The sequence below is a fragment of the Penaeus monodon genome, chromosome 12 (genome assembly GCF_015228065.2).
Source record: "Penaeus monodon isolate SGIC_2016 chromosome 12, NSTDA_Pmon_1, whole genome shotgun sequence".
Taxonomy (NCBI): Eukaryota; Metazoa; Arthropoda; class Malacostraca; order Decapoda; family Penaeidae; genus Penaeus; species Penaeus monodon.
Window position 1 is genome coordinate 1,109,373 of NC_051397.1, and position 9,867 is coordinate 1,119,239.

Sequence of the window (9,867 nt, forward strand, 5' to 3'; positions counted from 1 at the left end):
ATATTTATCTATATACGGTTAAGTTAATTAATTATCGTGACAGAGAGAAAGAAAGAAAGAAAAGGAGAATGAGAGATAGATAAAGATGAAAAGAGTATCTCTATTTGTCTTTGTTTCTCTACGTTATGCAACACGCTGTTGCATAAACCCCGATAAGAACTCTTGAGTCAACGCAACTGTTTTTAACCCATTTTTCTTAATCTTCCCTCCTTCTTTTGTTCTATTTTCTCTTGATTTGAGCTTAATTACAAAGTCTTTCGCTTAGAGGAAGCCAGCGTATCCGGGACTTATTTTCCACTTCTATTTTTTCTTGGCCAATGTCTTAACACGTGGCCATCAGAGGTGTCCATGTACCCATGAATCTGTTTTCCTACATTTGTTTTTCTTTTTCTCTGTCTCACTCCGTCTGTCTGTCTTTCTGTCTCGTTTTCTGTAAGTCTGTGTCTCTGTTTGTCTCTATGTCTCAGTCAATCAGTCACAGAAGGTCATTTATTTAATTGTCACAGAGGGTCATTCTGTTAACTGTCATAGAGGTCAGTCAGTTAGTGACAGAAAGTCAGTCAGTCACAGCAGTCGGTCACAACGATCAGTCAGTCATAACAGTGTCAGTCATTCAAAGTAGTCAGCCAGTTAATCTCTCTTTCTCTCTCTCCTTTTCTCACTCAGTCTCTTTCTTCCATCCCCCTTTCTTTTCCCCTTCCAAAGAAAGGGAAATAAGAAAGAGACACAGCGAAACAAACAAGAGCGAGAGAGAGCGAGAGCATAGAAGAGCACGAGGGAGCATGGCAGAGAAAGAGAAAGAAAGAGAGCAAGAGCGAGAGAGAGGAGTAGAGAGAGGCCCACGCCTAAGTCAATTAGCGAGCAGTCCCAGAAGCCACAACACCCTAACATTGTGTCACGTAAAAATACAAAGCTAATTATCATCATTAACAGTGCGAAATGTAAGAAGAAAAATGAAGAGGCAGCGCTGTTCTGCAGTAATAAATATCACAGTTTTGCACGCATGGTGTCGCGTTAAGCTGTTCTTTTATTATGATATATACTTTATATATATTTTTATATGATTTCATGTTGGAAGGAGTTTTGGTACGCTAATCCGAGGGAATATAAGATTGAGGCGATCTGAAGGGAGAGCGAGACAGATGAAGAGAAAGAAACAAGCAGAAGGACGAAGAGACAGATAGAAGTGGGTGAAGAAGAGAGAGAGAGAATGGGAGGAAGATAAAACAAAAGCAGTAGAAGAAAAAGAATGATGAAAGAGGACGAGGAGGAAAGAATAGGAAGAGAGAGAGAGAGAGAGAGAGAGAGAGAGAGAGAGAGAGAGAGAGAGAGAGAGAGATGGAATGAGAGACAGAGAGAGAGATGGAATGAGAGAGAGAGAGAAAGAAAGATTTTATTATCACATCTGCAACGGAGAAGCAGCATTAATTGTTCAAATCCATTTAGATAGGTTTAAATAAATGCATTTATTCAATTCCTTCCATGCTGCTGCTTCCTTTCATCTCAGCGAAGCTAGTATTAGCAAGATAAATGGCCCGAAGTTAGATACAAACCTTTTTATCTAATGTAGATGGTGTGGCATGTCTAAATGCCCTTACGTGTGCGCGCCATTGTGTGCATCTATATGCGTGACTGTGTTTGTACCTATGCTGTGTTTGTTTGTGCGTGTGTGTGTGTGTGTCTGAATGAGTTTGTGTGTGTCTGAGCATGTCAGAGAGAGAGAGAGAGGGAGAGAGAGAGAGAGAGAGAGAGAGAGAGAGAGAGAGAGAGAGAGAGAGAGAGAGAGAGAGAGAGAGAGAAAGAGAGAGAGAGAGAGAGAGAGAGAGAGAGAGAGAGAGAGAGAGAGAGAGAGAGAGAGAGAGAGAGAGAGAGAGAGAGAGAGAGAGAGAGAGAGAGAGAGAGAGAGAGAGAGAGAGAGAGAGAGAGAGAGAGAGAGAGAGAGAGAGAGAGAGAGAGAGAGAGAGAGAGAGAGAGAGAGAGAGAGAGAGAAATGTGTTCATGAGTGAGTGTGGTTGTGAGTGAGTACAATTGTCTATCAATTCGTGTGAGGGAGAATGTTTCAGATTCTCCCTATATTTGAATCTCGACAGGGTTTATTTAACGCTTTGCTCGGTCCCTCGCAACAAAAGACACCCCTGTCTTCCCCTTAGCACACCTGACCTGATATGACGTCGCATGATGTCCACCTCTGCAGAGGTCACGTTCCTGGAGCCTCCACAGATCTCCGTCAAGATTAGTCCCATAAAGAGGTTATGCAGGTGCGTCGACACGTGTTTAAGTCTATCAAATGAATACACTGATAAATCAAGTGATTTTAATACCGTAGTGGGTGTGAGAGGTAGGACTGTTTTTATGATCGTGGAAATTATTATTATTATTTTTTTAGATTTCACTTTTATTTCAACTCTTGAATGTTTCAGTGATTTCAAATATGTAAAGTATGGTAGCAAATATTTGCATTTGTGATTGGCTGGATTTTACCATTTACTGCTCTAGCTATCTATTTTTCCTTTCCCTTTCTCCCTTTCTCCTCTCTCCCGATCTCCTCCCCTCTTAACCTTTTCCCTTTCTCCCTTTCTCTTCTCTCCCTCATCCCTTTCTCCCTCTCTTCTCCTCTTCCCCCTTTTTCTTCCCTACCTATCTCTTTCTCTTTCTTTCCCTCCCCATTCTCGCTCTCTCCTCTCCCTCCCTGTATCCCTTCCCCCTTTCTCTTTCTCTCCTCCCCTATCTCCGTCTCTCCTTTCCCTCTCCCCCTTCTTTTCTCTCTCTTCCCCTTCAACTTTCACCCTTTCTACTCTCTCTTCCCCCTTTCGGCAGAGAGGAACCAGAGGCAGCTGGTGAAACGCGCGTGGCAGAGGCGACAGGTGGTGCCACCGCTGACCAGGTGGTTGCGTGCCCGACCGTTCTGAACCAGCTGTTAGCAGGCCTTCAGAGGGCGGATGGCAGGTGCGTCTCCGCTGGTGGTTTTTAATTCTATATTCCGTTTATATACTTTACTTACATTTATATTTGCGTTTTATTGTATATACGTATTCATTGGTTTTGGTGATTGCCAAAGGCAGTTCAGCGTTTTGGCTGTTATATTCTTTGTCCTCGTTTTATTCTGTTTATCGTATTCCCTCTCATTTTCTTATGGTATTCGTCTCCTTTTCCTTTTCCCTTCACTTTTCTTTCTTTAATCTGCTTTTTATGTTCCCTTTTTCTATTCCTTGTCCTTCGGAATCCTCTCACCCTTTCTTTGTCAACAAATCTATCTAACCATGTATCTTGATTTATTTATCATTAGAAATACTAATCACTGTATTTGCCCATCTTCCTATCGATCTCTTTAGCAATATACCTACTCATCCCTCCCCCTCCCCTCCCCAAGGGTCGGGCGAGCGGGTGCGCGCCTCCCTCCCCCCGTGGCGGCCGTGCGGCGTCGCCTGGCGTCGCGCCCCTACTGGCGGCGGTGCCTGTGCTCCCCCCGGCTCATGCCCACCGTCGGCGAGGGGGAGCTGCGCCCCCTGCTGGCCCTCACGCCCCCCCACCGCTTCGTCGTCATCGTGGTCACCGACACCAACTCCAGCAGGTTAATTTGCGTTGTTTATTTTCACTGATATTTTGCGATTGGGTAGTTACTACTGTGTTGTTATCATTCTGTCATATATATTAAATTAAATCAAATTATATTATATCATATTAAAATTAAAATTATATTATATTATATTATATCATATATATTAGATTAAATGGTTAACAACATATATATATATATATATATATATATATATATATATATATATATATATATATATAACGGCATTATTATTTTCACTGGCGTTACTACAGTTGTCTTTTTGCTATATCACCAATTACCTTGTGTATTTCACATCTATTGTATATTTCATATCTATTATTATCATTATTATTATTATTATAACTATTATAATCTTTATTCTTATTATCATTATCATCACTATTATTATCGTCATTATTATTTTCATTATTATAAATGAAGATGATAATAATCATTACGCAGATAGTCATACTTATTTATTCATATAATTATCCTAATAATCATGATTTAAATAATTCACTATCATTTCATTTAGTGGGAAATACGTCAAGTAACGAACACGACAAGGGCAAACCAGAATGACATCAGCACATTAGCCAACATCATCTGGCAAACATTATTTCCGAATGAATTTATTCAATAAAATAATGTGAAGAACATAGAAATATATGTAAATTCGTGTTACATTTACGACGAACGAACCAAAAGGTCTGTTTTCGCCCCTCGTATATTTTATTTCCAAGGTGACGCCAAGCAAAGCGCCTCAGAAGGTTTAGTAATTCCACTGAATCGGATATTTCAGTTATATTTATTTGTGGCAAAGCGTTCAGTTCCATTCATTTTCACACGTTTCCTTCCCTCCCTCTTCCTTTCTCCCTTCTCTCTCTCAATTCCTTTCCTCCTTCCTTCATTATCTCTCTCAATTCCACTTACTCCATTTCTTCCTTCCTCCCTTCTTCCTCTCATTCCCTTCTCCCTAATCCCTCTCTATTCCATTCATTTCCTTCTCTCCTTCCACCCTTCTCCCCCTCTACTCCCTTCAATTCCTTCCTTTCTCCATTCCTCCTCTCCTTCCCACGCAATTCCCTCCCTCCTCCCTCCCCCTCCCCCTCCTGCAGCCAATCCTCAGTGGTGATCGGGGGCGAGTCTCTCCTGGAGGCCGTCTACGCCGCCCAGAGCATCCCCGGCCTCCGCCCTTGCCTGCAGAGTCCGAGCGAGCCCTCCTTGGCCTTCGTCAAGTACGACCTCTCGAGACCCAGGCCGCGGAGGAGGAGGCGAGGCGAGCGGAAGCCGACGGCGCAGACGACGCTCAACGGGGGGGACGTCGCGGTCGGGATGGTCCTGGTGAGTGGGGGATGAGGGGGGAGGGGGGATAGGGGGCAGGGAATGAGGGCGAGGGTTGGGGGGAAGTGGGGGGAGAGGGGAGAGGGGAAGGGAGGAGGTTGTGGCGAGTGTTTTTGATATTGATGTGATAAATTTAATACGTCTGATGGACGACAAACAACTTTACAGAGAAGCACAGAAGGTACACGACCGTGTCTCGCAAGGTACGTTGTGAACTATATATACACACATATTTATACGAATATGCATAATCACATTCTCACTCGCACTCACACACACGCGCGCGGTTGTGAGGGAGGGGGGAGGGGGAGGTAAAGGGAGGTGGAGGAATGGAGGGATTGCGTGGGGGAAGGAGGTGGGAGAGGGGATAGGGAGGGGGGCGGAGGTTGTGGGGGATGTCGGGATGGCTTTGAGAGCTGTAGGGGGAGAGGGTTATAGGAGAGGGGGAGGGGGATGGGGGCGAGAATGGGGGAAGGGGGAAGAGGAGAGAGGCGTGGGGAAGTGAGGGATGAACGTGGGCTGTACGAGAGAGGATGGGGGCGTTGTGTTGAATGTTTGGGAGGGGGGTTGAAGGGGGTGGCGAGGGTGGGGAGGTGGGGAGTTGGACGTGTGTTGTGAGGGCGGTCGGATAATAGTTTTTCGAAAAGGTGCTTGTGTTCGCGCCAGCTTGTTTGCTCGTGTGTTTCTGTTATTAGTACAAGCATGGGTATATACTGACGCGTACATCATAAGCCCTAGAACAATAAGCCATTCGAAAAAAAGACCACAATCTTGGCGTGCTGCCGAGGAAATGGGTCGGAGTCGAGGGCTACGGGGGGGGGGGGCGAAGGGTGCCACTATTGCCCGCTAATTCCTCTCCTTCTTTGGCAAATTAGGAACAAGTCATTAGGGCGTCGGTAAATGAGACCCGTAGCCTTCCCCCAGTAAAGATAATTAGATACGCCATTGGGAGAGTGATTTTGTGTTTGTTTGTTTGTTTGTAAATTACCGTGTACTGCGTGTGTGTGCGTGTATGTGTGCGTGTAACCTTAAAAAAACTTGTTTAATGAAATTTTATTTATATGTCCAGAGAAAATCGTTATGCTTCAATGGTTTTAAACTTTGAAGATAGAAATAAAATCTACAAGTACATATCCATTATTATATACAATCCATATAAAATGGCTATGCTTCAGTTATCTTAAACCTTATTAATGGAAAGAAAAATTATGTATATAGAACTCAACCAAATAAGATTTTTTTCCAAAAGTAGCAGAAATAATAACACGGTCGCTAGAATCTCTCTCTCACACAGGCTTTCCCTTCCAGATCTACCAGCAGACCAGGATGCTGTATTCCGGATTCCCTCTCGCCAGCTACGGATGCTACAGACAGGAATTCTTGCGTTTCGTGTCCAAATATACGCAGTGTGACTTTCATCTTCGGTGCAGTTCGGTTTAAGAAAAGGAAGCGCTCTCGTGGAATCCGTTTTCTATAGCGAGGGTTCCATTTGGAAAGGGGTAACTTACATAAATTGAATGGAGAATTATTATCTAGACTATGATCGCAAAAAAGTTTTTTTTAATGCACCGTGAATGACGGACACGACGATTTTGTCGAGTGCTGGGAATACTCAAAGAAAGTGTCTAAAATAGGTCATATTATCTGTAATTGTGATTTATTGTGATATTTTATAAAGATAATTATCTTCCCATGCCTCTGAAGGTAATATGAAGTTAAATGAGTGACGTTAAATACCCAAGAAGGTTTCCTTTATCACTCTTTTCCTGGAACTATGGTTTTATGCGAAACGTTATTGGTGTGTATTAACAGCCAGAAGTAACGATTTTTTTCTCCTTTAGTGGAATACATTATCTTCACATCTTCGCTTTTAATTATATGATCGCAAATTGAAAGTTTATGGATATCACATTATATATATTACTTTTACTGCAATCACATTTTAGGCGTCTTCTAACACAAAGTCCTTACTATTTTCTTGTTTCTGTTATCTAAATACTGCACGTGATTATGGTCGCATGAAGTCATATAAAGTACAATGTTCTGTGGAGATAAATATCGTTGAATTTTTAGTTACTGAATCCGGTAAACACTGTAATGATTTCTATTACCAAACCCTGACATATTCTTATTTATATCACCTAATTTTCCTCAAGCTTTTATTTAGCATTCGGTTGTTTTACAGGTAATAGCAGGGATTATCTAGAACCCTAAATATGTGGAAAAAAACTTTTTCCCTAAAAACGATAAATATGTAAACAAATTTCCCCCACTCCCCCCAAAAAAAAAACAACAACAACTAAATATGTGAACAAGCGTTTCCCCCTAAAGACCCTAAATATGTGAACAAATTTCCCCCCTAAAAAAACTAATATGTGAACAAACTTTCCCCCTAAAAAAACTAAATATGTGAACACCCCTAAAAAAAAACAAAAAAAAAAACTAAATATGTGAACAAACTTTTCCCCTAAAATTAAATGTATTCAGCAACGTCTGCAAACCAGGGAGTATATGAAAAGGGAAACAGCCACAGTAGAAGATGAAAATAAATCGTAAGGTAGTATATACTGACCAACTAACCGAGAACAGTTTGTCTTTGAGAATGTAAGAACCTCACTTAAAAAGACCCTTTGCTTCTACCATAGGTGTGCTTATTGGCTATTATATTGTGCAGTGGTATACTTAACGCACACTTAAGGGCAAAAAGTCCATGACTGATGACTGCCTACATAAATAAATAATCAGATTTTGTTTCTAGTTTTCAACCATCATTGTCAAATTTTCGCACAAACAGTTTTTGAGAATCACTATTGTCTCTATTCTTTGCCCCCCACCCCCACCCCCACCCAAAAAAACAAACAAACTATGTATACATAAAAAAGTATCAAACTAGGCCTCGCCTACAAAGTCAACTGAATGAATGTATGCAAAATACAGACCAATGTTGTTCTCTCTCGCATAAGCATGGCGTGAGGAAATGGTACACGTGAGGAAGAAGAAAGCTGCGTTGAAGTTAATTTGTTAGTGAATTCGACCTGCTACCAAATACCTCGGTGTTACTTTGTGTGAAATTCAGCATGTTAGCAACGATTTTTTTTTCTATTCCCGTTCATTTGTTGATTATGAAACAGTATATAAGATTCTGCCGTACTTTCGTATCCAAAGCACAAATATTGTAAATATTCTAGATGGATTTATTTAATTACAAAATAAATACAAAATACAACTAAACAATGAGATTAAATATACAAACATTAAACACGTTCAGAACAAGTACCCAGCCAGAAAGAAGTAAACAGAAGCCCATTATATTAAGATTTGACATCAAATGAACTCATAACAAAAATGAGGCTTACTGGAGCTGAATATCACAGGCTCATTACAGTAATTTATTAAACAAAACATTTCCATTTACAAAATTTACATGCAGACAAACCGCTTAAACGCAATATATAAAACTTCAAATTTCCATATATTAAAATTCAATATCATCCAATAATATGAACTCCAAGGAACAAATTATAGCCAAGGCATCAATTCAACACATAACAGTAAAATAAACAACAAGACTATGCATTAAATGTATTATGAAAGTGGAAAAGTATTATTAATAAACTGATGCAGGCTTTATGAATATATACACACAACCGATGTTACTTCATATTGTCACATTCGATCTCTGAATGTTTCGGACATTTATTCACATTACACTTACCATGGTTGCATTCTTCGAACACTTTACTACTTTTCGTAAGGTTCTTATTCATGAAATTGTATAACAAAATACACTTTTGAGGGAACAATAATGGGCGAAGCCAGGCTTTTAGGGAAATTAAGTGAATTTAGGTTTGGGGCAAAATAGGTCAGGGCTCCACATGGCCAAGGCAACCAAGGAATCAATCAACAGACTTCCGTGATCACACTCGATTCTCCTTCTGAAGTTTTTCAGAATGATTTCCCTAATGCCTTTAATAAGATTGCTCTTTTTTATCGTTCTTGAAAGTAATGTGACTGTAATATTATTAACAATACTAACAGCCCTACGAGTGTCAAGGAAAAGGGTAAACAGACTCCTTTGACTAAGCACTTGTGGAGCCATCTGTGAATACGCAATTTAAACTGAACTCAGCGGGCGTATAGCGCAGCTTCAATTATATGGAGTGTAAGGAATAGTCCGACATCGATGCCCACCCGAACATGAATCTGTTAAAGCCCTACGAATTCCAACATCTGAAATTAGTTTTAAAAAGAAAGCATAGTCTCTCTCTCTCTCATATATATATATATATATATATATATATATATATATATATATATATATATATATATATAATATATTACATATATATATTCACACACACACACACACACACACACACACACACACACACACATATATATATATATATATACATATATATATTGTGGAGGTTCTTCAAACCTCGCCTCAGAGAGACACAGCAGAATCCAGATTATTTTCATTTTTATTACCGTTTTACCTCTGCTCACTTTTAGTTAAGTTTCCCTTTTTTACCCCATTTTCTAAGTCGAGTGTATCCCGTTTTCTGTGTTTTATTTCATTCTCTGAAGTAATGATTGATGTCTTTTATTGTTTTAGTTCTGAAAGGTTGCCTCCGTACTATTTTATTTAGTGTTTTTAATCATTTTGATCGTCATTTAATTGTTGTTTTTTATGTTTTGTTTTATTTTGTTTTCATTGTTTTAAGTGCTTTACATGTATTTTACGCCGAAGCCCTTCAGGATTCGGCTCTTCTTTCTTTAACCTTCAGTCCCCTTTTAAGTCTAGTAGTTAATATTTTATTATTATTTTTTTTTTTTGTAAGTTAACATAAGTTTCTTTTTCTTATCCTGCATTTTAGTAAATTAACGCAATTTTAGTATGTGTTCTTGTTTTACATTTTATGCCTTAAGCAGTTTTATCATTTCAGTATCTTTAAAGTTCT